Raw genomic sequence first — 17,329 nt, forward strand, 5'->3', positions numbered from 1 at the left:
GTGAACACACAGCAAGAAGCAGTTCTGCCCATGCTGCAGGTCTCTGTTTGTGAACCAGGACTGGCACAGCAATTGCTCAGGGGGCTTCATAAGGTGGAGTGGAGCACAGGGCCGGGGGGATTTGCTTTGAGCCCCTGAGTCATGCTACACTTGGCTCAAGTCAATGACTCACTCCAATGAATGCTAAAGTCATTCATGATTTCTTTTTCTTAAACTACAAAAGTAACATTTTATGTGTCCAGAAAGGGTAATAAAATGTAATGGACACTCTGTGAGCCTAAATCAAAACCCAGTGAAGGCAATGGAAGGAGCTCTGTGGCTTACACGCTTTCAATCATGCTGCCTTCAGTTTTTCTTCAAGAGACCTTTCCATTTAGCAAGGAGGAAAGATCTTTCTTTTATAGCACTAATCTTCACCTCTCTTTGAAGGAGTATCACTTGCCACAGCGTTCTTTAGAGCAAGAAGAAAAAAAAAGATAAAAGATTGATTCCTTCTTTTCCTCTTAATGTAAAATGCAGTAATATCTTAACTCTGGGCTTCAAAATACTGTACTAACATCACCAAGGGGTCTTAGGGGAAAAAATCAGATACAAACCTGTGGGAGGTAAAGATTACCCAAGGCTTGGAAGGAAGAGGAAGAGTATTTATCTTAATGACAAAACCCTCATCCAATCAGTAATATTTACATGGTATTAAACATAGGATATTTTTACCTTCTTTTGGGATGTCTTGTTACAAAAAAAAAAAAATCCCACAGAATTAGAAAAAAATAAACATTAAAGGCTTATGAGTGCTGTCAGGTCTCACTGAGTTATCCAAGTAATTGTTATTTGTACTGATTGTTAAAGCTGTTAGTAAGCACTTGGGGCCACAGCCTCCCTGACTGTAAATAGGAAAGTTGTACAGCAGTCCAAAATGTCCCTGACTAACACATATGTTCCAGATATGCCTCAGCTAAGCTACTTGCATAGAAAAATATAATTTTTCAGACAGCCTATACATTAAAAATAATCTCTTTTTGTGAACAACATTTCTAAAAGGAATGAGGTACTTAAATTTCTGAGGACAAAACCCCACAACATTAAGGCATATGCCCTTGAATTTGGAAAGGAACTACTAAATTATTAATTGAGCAGTTCTGGATGCTACCAATACACTTCTCTGTTCAGTTTCATCTTGCTGCAGTCCGGGTCCTTTCAGTCATGGCTGGAATTTCACAAAGACTTCTCTGCAAGGATGTGAAGAAGTCACTAATATTTAACAAACTGCAATGAAGGGGAGGTGCCTGCAGCCTGCTTCAGAAGAGCTTCTCAGCCAGCAGAACAGAGTAGGGAATCCCCATTTAAAATGCGACTTTGACAGGACCTCAATCATTTACACACCTACTCCAGAATGCCTCTTACTCACAATTTGCACACAGGTTGCAGCTTTCTCCCTCAGCTCTGAAACAGCATAGAGTTGGTTAGCTACCCCTAGCTTCATATTAACTACTCTTTAAGCTATATTCCTTATTCATCTAGGTTGAGGTAGTGTTGGATTAACAACTTTAAAATTAAAATGTAACATCATTTTACATAATTAGAGTCAACCCCAGCATCTGAGCCAGCCTTGAATCCATGACTCTGGCCAGCAGCCTTAAAAAGAATTATTCACTTTTCTTTGGGAGATGTCCCTTTTTTTTTTTTTTTTTTAAAAAGCTGGGTTTTATCAGGGCAACTTTCCAGTCTGTATGGCTTCCCTTCCAGACTTTTTCAAAACAGCCCTTTAGTCTCTTGCTCTGTGGTTTCTTTCACAGCTAAGACGAGCACTGTTCTAAAACCCACATATTAGAATTTGGGATTAAAAATAGCCATTGCAGACTGGTTAGCATGAAGCAGCCATTCATGGCACACAATAGCCACAGCCACAGCCGCGCCAGTTCTCAGCACAGCCCCAGCCATGGGCACGGTGCTGGGCCGGTGCCTTTCCCAGGCAGCCTCTGCCCTCCTGCTCTTCCCATCTGACAGCCTTGCAAAGCTCCCAGAGTATATCAGCTCTTCCAGAGGAGAGGCACTGCACTCAGAAACCTCAACGAGTCTCATGTTCAGTAACCACAAGCAAATTTCTAGGATAAGTTCCTCAAGCCAGCATTAAACACTGACTCGTAATGCACATGATCTGATAATACAGTGTATTTCATCAGATCCTTGTGAAACTCTGAAACGTGCCATTACATATGAATAGTTCTAGCAAATTTAGAGGAACATCTATAATTTCTAAAAATTGATATGCAAAAGAACAAAAGTCCTTCTCCTCAATTGCCATAAATACTAGTTTGAGGCTAGAAAGCCTTTTACATGCCTTAAACCCTTCCATTTTCTCACTATTGTTTCAGAATAATGGTTTTCCTATTTATGCTTCATGCACACCCCACCTCCTTATAGTTATGCCTCATTTATCTACTTCTTAATCCTCTCCCCTGGCCAGGTCTCACCCCCTTCACCTCATTGCCTCTTCCACCATATGTAGGCTTTTCTCCCTGCTTCAAAAGCCATTAGCACTTCACTAAACCTTAGTCTCCCAGCCTGACAATCTGTTGCCAAGATTTGCAAAGTTTAAAACAGGTATATCACTCTGTCCAAGCACAATAAAATAATTTTAGAGTTGTTTTACACATGAGCAAGAGGAACAGCAAAAGCTTCAGTTGGGCTAAAAGGTGAAGCTGGAAAAGCTTCCAGTCCTTCAGCTGGCAGTGCCTAACTACTGGCTTCAGTAAGTGCAAGATCAAAACCCAGCTCCTAAGCTGGTTCCTAACCCAGTTTTTCTGTCAAAGGACAGCTACTGCTAATGCTAGGTCAGGTGTGCTACAGCTTCAAAACATCCAAGGATGGTGCTCCCTGGGTCCCTGCTCCACTGCCACGCTGCTTCCCTGCTGAAGCAGTGTTTTGCTCATTACCGATGTGAACTCCCACAAAGGCTGTGTTGGGTATTCCTCATGCTGTATCAGAGAGCAGCTTGGCTCTGTCATCCCTGTAACCCCTCCTGGAGCAGCTGTGGTCCTCTGGCTGATCACCCTGAAGCCACCACTGCATCAGACAAGCTCAGCTCATAGGTCCCAGCCTCTCCTCAGAGCCTCTGACCACCTTGGGAGCTCTGCTCTGGAGCCTCTCCTGTACATCCAAATCCCTCTTGAGCTAGGGACCCCACAGCTCCATGTCCAGTGCTAAACAAATGGGGACATAGATTCCCCTTGATCTGCCAGCCACACTACCACTGATGGAGCCAAGTGGGCAGCTTGCCTTGTTCCCTGTGTGTCATTTTGACTGGTATATTCCATGTGCTGTCCTTCACAGCCCTGGGTCCTTTCTCACAGAGTGGCTTTTCAGTCAGGCCAACTGGTGCAGGAGATCATCCTGCTCCATTGTGCAGAGTTTTTACCCCTCTGTTGAACTCTTTCAAACATCAAAATCATTTGCATTCTTCTTGATTCCTTTCCATTAATTTAGTGCTATCTCATGCTTTCTAAAATTGCACTCCATTTCCTCGTGCAGAGCTCAGAAAATATGACGAGCATTAGGGTCAGTGTGAATCCCCAAGTTGCTTGTGTGAAGTGCTTCATGTCTTATTAATCATGTCTATGTTTTGTGCCTTGTTTACCAAATAAACTTTGAGACATTTATTAAGACCCAGTGAGCCTGGTGGTCCATCATGTTTTTCATCCATCCAACAGTCCGTTTTCCCAGCTGGAAACAGGTAAATCCTGTTTTCTCTCTCTTCCATTCTCTCTGAAGATCTTCTTTCAGGCAGAGCAAAAAACAGGTTTTAGCAATGTGATGCTATGCATTTTAGTCAAAATTACTAATTCCATAAGCCCAGAATTGAAAAAAGTTTAAGGATAAGAGCATGGTGAAAATTGACAATTTTTTTCACTATATTAAGTTGCATCCACTGAGATTGTCTTGGTTTGACTAAAGCTAGGAAACATCTTTTGCATTGCACAGAGAGGAGGAGGGAGTTGGCAGCACAGAGACTGAGAAGAGCCAATCCCCCTGCTCCCACAAGCTACACAACAGCAGCTTCATATGGCTCAAAGCCATCGGGCACAAAGTACCACACACAGCCTTGCAGAAGTCAAACCTCTTGGAGGAGGTCACAGGCAGGAGGCACCAGGATCCTGTCAGAGACCCCACCACTCCATTACAGAGCAAAACTGGCTTCCAGCTGGCTTCCAGGAGAGCTGGCTCTACCTCCCTTCAGCTGAGCAATTTTCTGATTTCATTGTTGAAGTCTTTGCCCCTCTTTTTGAACTAATAGCTCTGTTCACTCAACTTTACTTTTACAATGAAATAATAAACTTCTGGGGGCAAAGCCAAACATTTCAATCTCTACTGCACAAAACACAAAAATAAAATAACAGTGTGTGACAGTTCTTTAGTGGCTTTTAAATTCTCGGGAAACAAGCTCTCCATGTGCAGGTAAGGTAGGGGTTTTTGATGATGTCTTATGAATCCAATGACACACGAGGGAACCAAGGGAAAGGGAGAAAAATATTTTTGTAACCTGTTCTCAGACATATTGTTGAAATATGCTCCTGCTGAAGCCAAGTATTTTACAATTTAAATGACTGGGTACAAATCTGGTTCCAGTAAGAACTGACAACATTTTAGCCCCTGAGGGCTAAAAGACAGTAGACAGTACCAGGAACCAGCACTGGATGTCTCCCACAGCCAGCATCCAGGTGAGAACAAATGAGTCAAGAGAATGAGACTCTCTACCCTCTTCTGCTCACACCAACAAACTTTCAAAAATCAAATTCCAAAAAGACAGTTCTAGAAGACATCAGTCACCAAAGCAAAAAGATCAAATTCAGAACACTTGTCTTTCTCTGCAATGACAAGGGACATTGAACCCATCCCATGATAGCTAGGTGGCCTTGACACACCATAGATACTAAAAAGATTAAATTAATATCCAGGTATTATAAAATAATTGCAAAGCTCCCCCCCCACCCCACCCAACAATTCATTTAAGGGTCTGGCTACTTACCTTCCACATGAGAAAGAGAAATTTCCCAGGGGAAAGACCATTTCTTACAGGACCTGTGGACCCTGCAAGTGACTTCATTGACCTACAGGATCAGGGAGGGAGGAACCCTCACCCTTCTGCAGTCAGTGGCTGAGCATCCCCTATGCTCACATGGACCAGAACTCCCAGAGGAGCAGCTGTGGAGGGACACAAGACCATCAAAAGGTGTCACAATTCTGAGCCAAATACTGTGGGCTCCCAAGCACCCTCCATCCCATGCTGGGCACTCACAACGTGCACGGGCTTCACCTCATTGTAAAATAATCCCTGGAACAGCAAATGGCACCACATTAACTTGTGACCTGCAGGTTGCAGCTCAGTCCAGATGGTCTTTGTCAACATTGCATTGTACATGTCTGGACAGTAGTAGAAGCTCACAGATATGAAATATTAAAACTAAGAAAACATTTTCTTCATAATCTCTATTCAGATAAATAAGCTAAGTACAGTGGAAACACATTCAGTGATGAATCCCAGAATTCTTTCTCAGACCACCAGAAATCACTAAGAGTTTTCTCTGTTTTAATTTTCTGTCCTCCTCCTCCTTCACTATATTATTACAGTCTGTTTTTCTAGAAGTACTCATTCATTTAATTTTCATTCATACCTATCTGTGAGCACAAAGATACAGAGAACAGTTCACGAGAAGACATGAATACTAAAATCAGATTCAATTCCTCTGGTGTGGCTTCAGAAGTGAAAAATTGAAGCCTCCCTTTGGGAAATTTTCCTGGTGAATACTGTTGTAGTAAATGATTAAGTGATGGAGTGGTTACTTGATACCTATGGAGACAGAATCCATCTGTCAGATTGCCTGTGAAAATGGTGGACTTTTTTCCTATATAAATGGATCTTCATGGGCACTGAGCTTCAAACATCCCCAAAGTGCAATAACTACATGATTTATGGCAGCACAGAGCTGTTAGCGGGGGAAACTTTGTTGACATTTGAGATGAGGTGTTCAAAGAAGTTCTTCTAACATGAAATGAAATTACTGTTAAAAAGAGATGCCAAAACTGAGAGAATATACAAATCTTACAATCCTACCTGATCTTCCACTGTGTGAAAGAGACTTTAAAGATTACGGCAGAAAATTTCCTGAGAGAAATTATTTGATTTGTTCTGTAAATCTGTTCACTTGATTCATAATCCCTCAGATATCTCTCAGATGAGGGACCTCCCAGAGGCAGCACTGTACTTTTGTTTGCCCTGCTGTTTAACTGACAGCCCAACTGAGAGTTAGTACTAAAATAGTAACAAGAAGATCTTATTTCCACTCTAACAGAAAAGTATTTCACCATGTGATAAGAATAAAATAACAGAAATATCACAGGCTTGTTAAACCTTTTGTAAAAGGGCCTACTTTTTAAAAAATTGATTTGTAATTCCCTTAAACCCTTCTGCAGTCCTGTAGTAGAGACACAATCATTTTTAATCTTACCAGGGACTGAAACTCTCCAGAAAAAAATCACATACCATTACACTCAAATCAGATTTCTTTTTTCCTCACAGCACTGACTTGTGTTTGGACATTGCTCTGCTGTTTGCTGAAGAGGAAGGCACCACGAGGGCAACAGAAAGCTGATGATGTTTTTATTGGCTCACTCAGCACAAAATGACAAGCAGAGTTTACCTTTTTGATGGTTGAATACTGGTATGAAAAATGACCTTTTTCAATTAAAATAATTTGGCACCAATCATCCAGTGCCAGGTTGATAATACAGTTCAGGAAATAGCCTCCCCCAGATGCTGCCAGTGTGCCCCAGCTCTGCCCAAGTGGTGATCCTGATTGTTTTCTGTAGGATAGCGTCAGTCAGGACAAATGTCTGTAGGACTCTGAAAGAAAGCATGCAAAGATCAAAAGAAAATATTTTAATATCACAGTGTCACAGCCAGACTAGGTCCCCCAAAAGGAGTCCAGTAGCAGTCATTTAGTCTTTTTGTTTTTATCAGTATTGAAGATACTATTGAAGGTAATTGGCCCAGATACCAATCACAGAGGTGTTACCATCGTTTCTAATTGGACAAGCCTTGGCCAGCAGCACATCCGTCCTTGGAGCCATCAGGGATTGCCTCTGCTGGACATGGTGGAAGCTTCCAGCAACTTCTCACAGAAAACATTTCTGTGTGCCTTCCTCCAACCCCCCAAAAAAATACCAGGCCATGCAAACCCAATACATTGGCACAGAAAATATGATGAGATTCACCAAAAAGACAATCAGCATGATTTTCCCCAAGTGACAATTAGAAATGCATTAGATTCAGAATACTGCACCCAGTTGCTGCTGTCTCTGGGCTATTTGCAGACAGTTTTCTACCTGTATTAGTCATATTTTACTGCATGACCTCCCACCAGCTGCCCTTCTCAGAGCCTTTGATTATCTCACACAAGAGGCATTTGAGACCACCACCAGTAGTGGGATAAAATAAAGGTTATACTGATTTCAGGCTTGCTGCTGCCTGGAAATGCTGTAATCAGTGGCATGAACTAAATCTTCTCCAAGGAGTACAGAATAGGCTCCAGAGCTGCTTGTTCACCCTTTTCCTCTAAGTGGTGTTGGCCAAGTTCTTTATACAATTCCCTGTGCTTTCCCCTGGTAGACACCTGGTTCTTGCCTCTCATGGACACCTGGCTCTTGCCAGCTCCAAATGAGCTCACCTGTTCCCAGTGAAGGAGAGCCAGGAGGGCCACTCGTATTTCTGGATAGCTGAATGTCAGCCATAGGTCTCATTTTAGCCTGTAAACACAAAAAAAACACCCACCTGAGTCTCACTTAAATTTCCTTCCAACTATTTGTAAGGTTTATTAACTATCCTGAGAGGCCTATGTTGAAACAGGTTTTGAAAAATCTGCACTTTTTTTTAAAAAGGTACATTTTCACTATGCATTCACTAATAATAACTTCCTCGCCTGGGTATTTTACAGTGAAGACTAACCACACTGTGTTGCTTGGAGGTTTTTCCTGCCTTCATGCAATTTTCACAGTGAGCAGACAGATCTATTGTGAGTTGTGTCAACAGTTTTGCAGAAACACTCACTGCATGGGCTCTTCACTGATAGCTGGTTGTCACAGGAAAATGAAGCAGAGGTCTTCCCAGAGGGAGCTCTGAAAATCATACTGTGTGCAGCATGATTTGAGGTTGTTCCTGTGAGTTTCTTAAATTTTTATAAGGAACAGAACCACATTGTGAAACACAGAGACTTTCTTACTGAACCCCAACAAAGCCTTCATTTTGGAACTTCTCCCAGAACTATCTCATCAGGTCTAGAAAGCAAAGGAAACAACTGCTAAACATAACATCCCAGAACTGTATAGCACTGAACTCCTTTCTACAAGCTGGATTTTCCAAGCACATCATGAAACTGCAGGTGGAGGTGATGGGGTCGTGATGAACTACTAATCTGGATATCATTAACACCAGCCATTCTGGGAGGCCCTCTCAGCTGAGGGCAGCACACCCAGGACTCTGCACCCACACCAATCTTAGCATTTCTATTATAACTGCAGGGAAAAAAGAAAAAAATGGGCTGAGGTAAAATAATCTTTCTTGACACAGAAAATTTAGTGCAAAATCATCTGGCAGATAAAAATAAGTAAAAATTCATCTGAGGCATTCAGCAAAGCCTAACTTGCAGCAAAAGGGAAGAGAATGAAGTATCTGAATTTAAAATAATTTTGTATGGAAACTCCTCTTCCAACAGAAAGTTTTGAAGAGTAGCAGGCAGATAATGGACAAAAAGATTAGGAAGTAAGCTTATATCACTGAGCTAAAGCAAAGAAAAATGCAAAAGAGAGTGACAATTTTATAATAAATTTTATCCTTAATTGAATAGTTTAATATGTTTTGCTCATTTTCCAAATGCATGTTTTTCCTTTTATATACAAGAAAGACAAAGTTGGGGAACTTTGTGCTTGGAACATAGCCTGGTAGGGGCTGTGATGGTCATCTGTGTTCACACAGCTTATTTTACAGTTTGGATGGCCCATTAAACAATTATGTCTCCTGAATTTTACCAAGAGCTGCTGGAGATCACAGAGGTTTTTTTCCAGAGTTTCTGGGATAAATTGATTAATATTTATTGATATTTTTAAATATCATAATCCTTATGACCTAAATTATAGCAATCCTGTAGAAGAAAGGAACAAAATGTTATGAACATTTTTTTCTCTTACTAGTACAGCTTTTTCACAACCAGGGTGGATTCATCTCACCTTAGAAGAGACAGAAGAGACCTTTTAGACCTTTGAAGTTGGATGACACATTGAAAGTCATTGAAAATTAATTTTGTTAATAATCACATATTTGCAATCAGCAACATGCATCCTGTATGAATTTTTTTTTTTTGTCCAAATGAAACCACAAAAGAGAATGCAGGAAATATCTCAAGAAGTAGTTAGGAAGAAAAAATAGAAGAAAAGGGAAGGAAGAAATTTTAGAAACTCAGGACAGAAAGAACAACAGCTTCTAAGTCCCAACTGCTTGTGAGGTGCATGTTTGAAGAGGCAGAAAACAGCCAATGTCCTGGAGACAACACTGCTGAGCAGTACATAATGCCAAAACACAAATTTACAAGAGAAGAGTCAGCTAAAGTGTGATTTTGATTGAGAGGAAAGAAATTTTGCCTTCAAGAAAGATCAGAGCCAGGATGGCTGTACTAAAGAGGGAACAGGAGAGATTGAGAGCAGCAGCAGCAGGAAAGGTTACACAAGTCTTTAGATGAGGGAAAAAGTGCACAATAGAAAGCACATGACAAGAGAACAGTCCCAAAAGGAGATGAGGAATTAATATAAGAATATGTATCTCTACCTGCAGACAGAATCTATGTGTGTTTATGATCCTGCATATAGGAATAAATAAAAATGTAAGAGCTGAAGTTCTGAACAAAGACTATAAAGAGAATGTCCAGGCATACTCTACATTTTGAAATGCACATTTCTTTGTCTTCCTTTTTCAGTTTAAAGTTCATCCATTCAGTCTGTTTGCATTGGTATTTTCAGTATAACCAGCTGTGTTTTATCAGTTCAAAAGGGAGGAGGGAATCTATGTTGAATTTTTGGAGAAGGAAAATCTATGAGCAAATCATATCATAGGAGTTAATGAAGGGAAAAAACTTTTTTTTTTCTGGCTTTAAAGGGATTTAGACATTATGAACACAAAATGTGCACTAGGCATTGTTAGAAAGGAAAAAAGATGTAAGTAGGGAATTCCCCACTTATTAATACTATACAAAGGGTTTAGAAGCTGTAATACGTTATGGACAGATTTTTTGGAAAATACAAATTATAAGGAAATCTTGTTTAAGTAGATAGCAAACCTGCAGAGGAATTCTGCACAGTGGAATTCTTCAGTTGCCTGAGGAATTCTGCTTGTGGAGACTTGTCGATACTTCCTTCATGAATTTTGTTTTTCACCGAAAATTGTGAGGATTTGTACTTTTTACATCAGATGAGGTGCACATTCAGTATGCAAATTTATCCCATCAGGTATTTTTTCTATGAGGAGGAGAAGCTAGTAAATAATGCTGCAATGGATACTTAGCAGTCATTCACACTCATGGAGAGAGCACTCTGTGGGGGCAGAATCCCAGTGAAGAGCAATCCTACCCTGGCAGGGTGTGTACAAGATGGCATTTAATGTCAGCACATAATTAAGCACAAGTAGAGATTTATTGCTGGTAATGATAGCCAGCAGTATTGCAGATTATTTTTGGGTTTATTTTTGGATAAAAGAAATGTTATCCATCATTCTTTCCTTGTGTCACACAGTTCAGACACACTCTTCAACTAAATTAGCCATAACTGTTGACAGTCTTCATAAATGCCTCAAACTTAAGGGCAAAAAAACCCTAGTTATTAATTGTGTTCATTATTGTTCTGACTGATTTGGCAGCTTTCACAGATATAAAAAACATGTTGTCATCTTTTCTTATGTTTGTATTTTCATCTGACAGTCTTTTATCCAACCCTTTGCTGGTGTAGGTAGCAGCATTTCCATGAACCATTTCAGAAACTGCCAGCTCGATCTTAAAAGTCATACAGGTTTTTAATGATCTCTCAGCGTTCAGCACCTCCTAGGGTTAGGAATTAATTCCCATTTTCCAGGAAAAATATATTAATTGTACTCACTTGACCCCCATTTTCATGCCCTTAGCAAAGCTGTTTAGGGTTTTTTCAGTCTCTCTTATGGACTGTCCTCTCCCAAGCTTTCAGTGTTTCATATGAAGCAGGACAATTTCTTTTAGCTTTCTTTGAATCAGATGCCCCTTTGCTCAACTATCTTTAGCAATCCTCTTCTACAGCTTAGCTCTGAATGTCCATAGTCAGAAGTAAACATCCCATCTAAAGGTCTCTTTATCACCTTATGTTGTGATTCTGTGTGTATAATAAGTCAGTTGAAAATATTTCCCCTAATGCCTTTTAGGACAACTTTCCTTTTTTTTTTCTTTTTTTTTCTGTTTTGTGGTTTAGCTGATTATCTGTATGTGAGCATCCTATAAGCGATATATGAACCCACACATGTAACAGATTCCTAGTTTATTAGCAGAAATTTCACTTCAAGAAACCACAAAATGTCACCAGCACATCCTTACTTTTTGTCCTCTTATCATATATACAAATACTTTTCATGGTGTCACTGCCTGGACACTGCTCTTTCCGTGAGTGCTCCCTCCTCTCTTGCCTGCCTGAGTGCTCACCTACCCCAGAAACCCTCTGTTCACCCCTTCATCCTGCAGCATGCCTGTGTTTCCCATACAGATCCCTAAGAAACTTGAATTTCTTAGGGACACACTGCATTTCTTCTTTTTAAAAAAGGAGCCTATCCATTTACACATCTGCTGCACACCCTGGCAAATCCATTTACACAGCTGCTACTGCATTTTCTCCCATCCTCAGCATTACCAGAGCTGTAGTTTTTTAGTAGTGAAACTTCTTTTTTTCTCTTTCCTATTGGCTGTTATACTTTACCTCATCATTAGTGCCACAGTTGTTAATGAAAATTTAATCCAAGTAATCATTTACTTTTGGTGTCACATTTTGTATCCTTAACCCTTGTAAAATTCTCACTGCACAGCAGAGTATTTCTCTTCCTATACCACTAAAGAACTTTCTGTATTTGTTTTAGTATCCTTTTCTGGTGTGTCTCAGTTAGGTGTGTTTGGCAATTTGCACTTCATCCCATCCCATTTTGATCTCTGTGATGGCTGATGGCCCTTTTTCTACACTTTGAAATCTCTTTCTCCTCTATTTAAGGCAGTTATTTATCTTACTGAACCTGGAGAGTTTCTCTGTAAGATTTTCCTCATGTCTGGAATGGAGAATTCTGTCACTTCAACAGAGGAATTTGTGGCCACTCACACCCTGGAATACCTGGGTGCTGCTGTCATCAGTTCCACTTGTCCTGCAGCCTACTCCAGATGAATTAGGGTATCTCATAATGCTTAACACAGTCCCCAGTAATCTGCATCTCCTTAACACTGTTACAATATCTACACACCTCCTGCTATCCCTGATACCCTTCTCTCACCCTTAAGATCCAGGGGTAAGGCTGATTAAAGATCCCTGTCAATCATAATTGATATTTAGGAACCCTAAAGTCAAGCTCCTTTCAAAGGCAGGGTTTGTTCTTCGTTTGCTTTTGTTCCAGTTTAGTACTTGGTCTGGTCTCTCCCTCCTCTGACACTTCTTTTTTTCCTGTGTTGTCCATATATCTTCTCTATTGCCTCTGCAGTTATTTCACTTCCTCTCCCTGTAGCCTTTCCTGTGCTACTACAGTACAGAAACTCAGCAAAATTTAACATTTCTGTAATGCTCAACACACTTAGGCACAGCATTCACATCCTATAGGAGCAGAATCCTACCTTGAAACACGGATTTGATTTTAAATTACCATATGCCAGGCTTTCTCATAATTTTTCCATTCCATTACATCATCTAAAGAAATAATAAGACAGTATTTTATTTCTGCAACAAAGCAAATATAAAGCATGGTTATTTCACTGAGACAACCAAAAAATATTGTCACTATGGAACACAGGCCAAAACTCATATAAGAATATTAATTTCCATAATATGCCAACTACTTTTCTCAAAACAAGAAACCAACACAAAAACTGCCACTGTATTTTTACTAAACTCTCAACAAAGCAGCCCAATTCCAAAGGTACCACAGCAATTCTGATCAGAACAATGTTTTCATATTTCAATTTCTCTATATCTGCATCCAAAAAAATGAGGAATTAAAAAAAAGAAAAGGAAAATTTATGAGAATTACATCATATTTTTAAAGAGACAGTAATAATCTCAGTCATATTCCCTGGGTAAATTAACATAGAATCTCCCCTCCTCCTTTCATTTTTCTTCACTTGACACCTCTTCACAATGCTGATTTCACCATCTGGCTGTGGTTATTTAATCAAGTCTTATGTTAAAACCTCAAATTAAAAAATAACAGGGAGTGGGAGACACCAATATAAAGAACTCTAAGAGATTTCTTAAGCAACTACACTTTATTTTTTTTCATCAGCTTCTATAGTTTTCCCCGTAGAAAAGATTTCTCATCTAAGCTTTATTATTTCTATAACCCTACAGGTAACCCAGAAGTTCTAAAGACCACTTTGAAGGGTGCCCATTTCCCCAGAAGCTGCCTATGCCTCCAGGCACTGCTCTTTCTGCTGCTGAGCACCTTCCTTCCTCTCACACAGATTTGCTCAGGCAGGAGTGAACCCCAAAAACAGCTACCCACCAGCCCTGCCCTTTGCATCCCAAAGGAGATATTCCTCTGGCCAAGAAGTAGCAGCTCCTCACCTGATTTTTCCTCCTTGTGTTCCTCTCTAGAGCAAAGGTAAGTGCCCTTCATCTCCTACAAGCCTAGAAACAAATCTAAGCAAGACCCAAAGGCAAACTTAAAGGAATTGCACAGAAGGAATAAAGTACAACTACCCTAGTTCTTCTGAAAAAATAAATTACAATAGTTGTAAATGTATTATTCTCACTATTGGGATAACAACTCCAAGAATAGATCTGGGAAAATGGCTGAAGCATTGAAAAGAAAATCTTCAGACAGAGACCAGGGTAAGAGGGAAAGCTCACACAGCTACCTGCTCCCAGACAGCCTTGTATGAGCTCCAGCAGTGATTCCCAAAGATTTTGGACTTCCTGCCCTGAAACAATGGCCATTTTTGGTCATGAGGACTGAACAGAGCTTCATCAAGGCTTGAATGTTTAAGAAATTTCGCAAGACTTACTTTCATCTGCAAAGACAATCCTGAAATTCGGGCAGGGGTTCATTCCTGTCAGCCTCCTTGCCCTTCTTTATAGGCCACAGCTGCTCAAACTGCCAAGTCCAGCAGGAATAAGAGCACCCACAGCATGTTCCCATTTCTGTAAGCTCTGGTGGTTACAGGCATCTTAATAAATCAAGGAAAACACCTTAAAAAACATGTACCAAACACACAAGTGTAAAAAAAAAAGAGTTGGGTAACACAATCTTTTGGTACAGAGTGAATATCATCTGAGTAATGCAGGAAACTTGCACTATGTAATATACCCAAAGAGAGAAAATGTAGACATTTACCCCTACCAGGTGCAACTTTGAAGGAGTCTTGGGATCATGCTGGATAGAGTCAGCTGTTCAGTTCATGGAACTGATAATTTAATTGCATTAGTAACAGCCTCCATAAGGAGCAAGAGCAGATGATGGAAACTTCCTCAGATGTTTAACAAAGTTCTGATAGCTTAAAGCTTACTAGACAAGCTAGAAAACAAATACACAGATTTTTCACCAGAAAAGAAAGTAGCTATTGAAAAACTAAACACAGTTTACTGGACTTTTTCACTGGGAACACTTCCATCACGATTTGTCTTTCCCAAAAGAGATCAGGGAAAATGACAATGCTTTCAGAGAAGTCCTGCAATGTGTGTTACATAGGACATTGGTCTAGATCAGCACTATTGTGCCTTCCAAACTTGTAACCAACCTATGAATCTCAGGGAAACAAGTAAAACAGACAAGATACTCTCAACAGTCACTGACTTTCTGACAAACACAGTTATCAACATTTCCAAACAAATAAATCTAGTTGTTTTTTTTCTGCCCTGGAAACGTTCATTAAGCTGTTATTTGTGCAACAAAGAGCCTTAGTGACCCGAAGCACTCAGCTGTTTTGCTGGAGGTCCAGTGGAGACATCAGCTGTAGAAATGCCCCACTCTGAGCAATGCCAGAGAAAATACAATTGGAAAAGCACTGAGCTCATCCATTCTCCCAAGGCCCTGGTTGGATTACATCATGTGTGCTCTGTATAAAGGTGACTACAGTAGAGATGTGATAGGGAAAATTGAAAGACTGAACATGGTGACCTAATTCCCAAAGTATGTCCTGTTCAGCTACTTTTTCTCTTTCTCCCAACTGTCAAACTGACTACTTACAAAACCTTTTGTAATTTTCCCCTTCCCATTTTAACATATTTTTACCTGAAACCCACTATGGAGAAATATTTGTTAACTTCTTTATAAGTGGCTTTGTGGCACTTTACTACTGACCAAGATGACTAGGCTACAGCTTAGACAACCCAGGAAATTACACATACACACAAAATAAAAGAAGATTAATATAATAAATTTTAGAAAGGACATCTGCAGATCATTTAGTCCAGGAGCTGGCTGAAAAACAGGGCTAAATTCAAATTTGGATTCAGAGATCTCTCCAGTAAAGTTCTGAATATCTCCAGAGGATGGAAAACCCAGAGTCTCCCTAGAGTCTACATCTTCCAAAGCCACCACATATTTGCAGTAACTCCTTCAGGATGTGCACATTTCCATCTGACACACCACTTTTTGGGAATCCCTATGTTGGCTTGGCATCAGCTTGTGATCCTCATTAAAATAGCTCCTCAGCCCTTGACCGTTTGGCCCACATCACTTCCTGGCTTATTGGAAATCAGGAAGAAAAGCTGGACCCTGAATCAGTAGTTTCTGTCTTCAGGCAGGAGGCAATCACATGTTACTGGTTGGATCATAGGTTTTGGAAGTCTTCCATGGAAATCTCACAGCACAGCGGATTGTTCTGGCACCTTACAATCTCAGCCTTTCTGAATCAATGCTTTAGCTTTATTCTATCAAATATCTTCCAGAGAAATCTTATTAAAAATTTTTATATTATCTCAAACACTTTGCCACATGCATTTCATTTTCACCATGGCACAACCCTTTCTGCTGTACCAATCCCCCTATTAGCTCTGTCCATGAGGCAATTGTGGCAGCCCATAAAGTTTTTGGGTAGATTTGGATTGTCTGCTGAGCAGGGTAAAACATGTTGCTAGTTTGTACTGCAGATTGTGCTTTTTTCACCCTGCTGAAAAGTTGTTATGATGATAGTTACAGGAATATGTACAGCATTTGGGCTGCTGAAAAAAGGTGATATGGAAAACCAGGTAGAAAGCCAAAGATCTGAAAGCGACCGCAACCTTCTTATTTCCTTATTGGAACAGAACTGGAATTAATCAACTCTAGGCCATGATGTTAGCATGATCTTAGCATCAGACTCATGAGACTGGCAGCTGGAATATCCCTACCTATTAGAATGTGTGAAATAAAACAATGGCCAAGGTTTTAAATATAGGCACTCAGCACACACACATCTTCCTTTAGACCTACACATGTAGATAAAACTCTCTCTTTTTGTTAGGAACTGGGCACTCAAACCCTAAAAACAGCTGTTGGGAGCATTTTTTCATACCTATTTATTAGCCTAAATAGAAATGTCAGAGTCAAATATTAATATCCTAATTATGGAAACTTTTGGCTTGTGCCTGTTTCATTTCATTGGTATCTCAATAAAGAAATAAAACAGTCTGACAACTCAAATCTTTCTGATTGTTTCAGAATTGGGATACCATCAGGTAACAGGGAAAAACAGTTTGAAAGGAAACACGGATCATGTGTAGGAAACCACTCTCAGCTCCAGAAGAGGCAAAGACTATGCATTGCCAGGTAGAGGAAAATACAGCAGTATACTTATTTTCAAAGTACTGTCAATGAGGAATGGGAGACTCCTTCCAAATTTCCACAGAACTCTGAAAAATGTTTTGTTTGTTTGTAGAAGTCAGCTGAAGTACAACTGGTGCCAAAGAGAACCAGCTTTAAAAATCAGTAATGGCTTGATGCCTTACTCCTATGCAAGAGTCCAAGCAGAGAATTAGACAGGAGAGTGAATGCCAACTGGAAGCAGGAACCTGGCCAAAACATTGCTGGAATTCACTCACT

The sequence above is a fragment of the Poecile atricapillus genome, chromosome 2 (assembly GCF_030490865.1).
Source record: "Poecile atricapillus isolate bPoeAtr1 chromosome 2, bPoeAtr1.hap1, whole genome shotgun sequence".
Lineage (NCBI taxonomy): Eukaryota > Metazoa > Chordata > Aves > Passeriformes > Paridae > Poecile > Poecile atricapillus.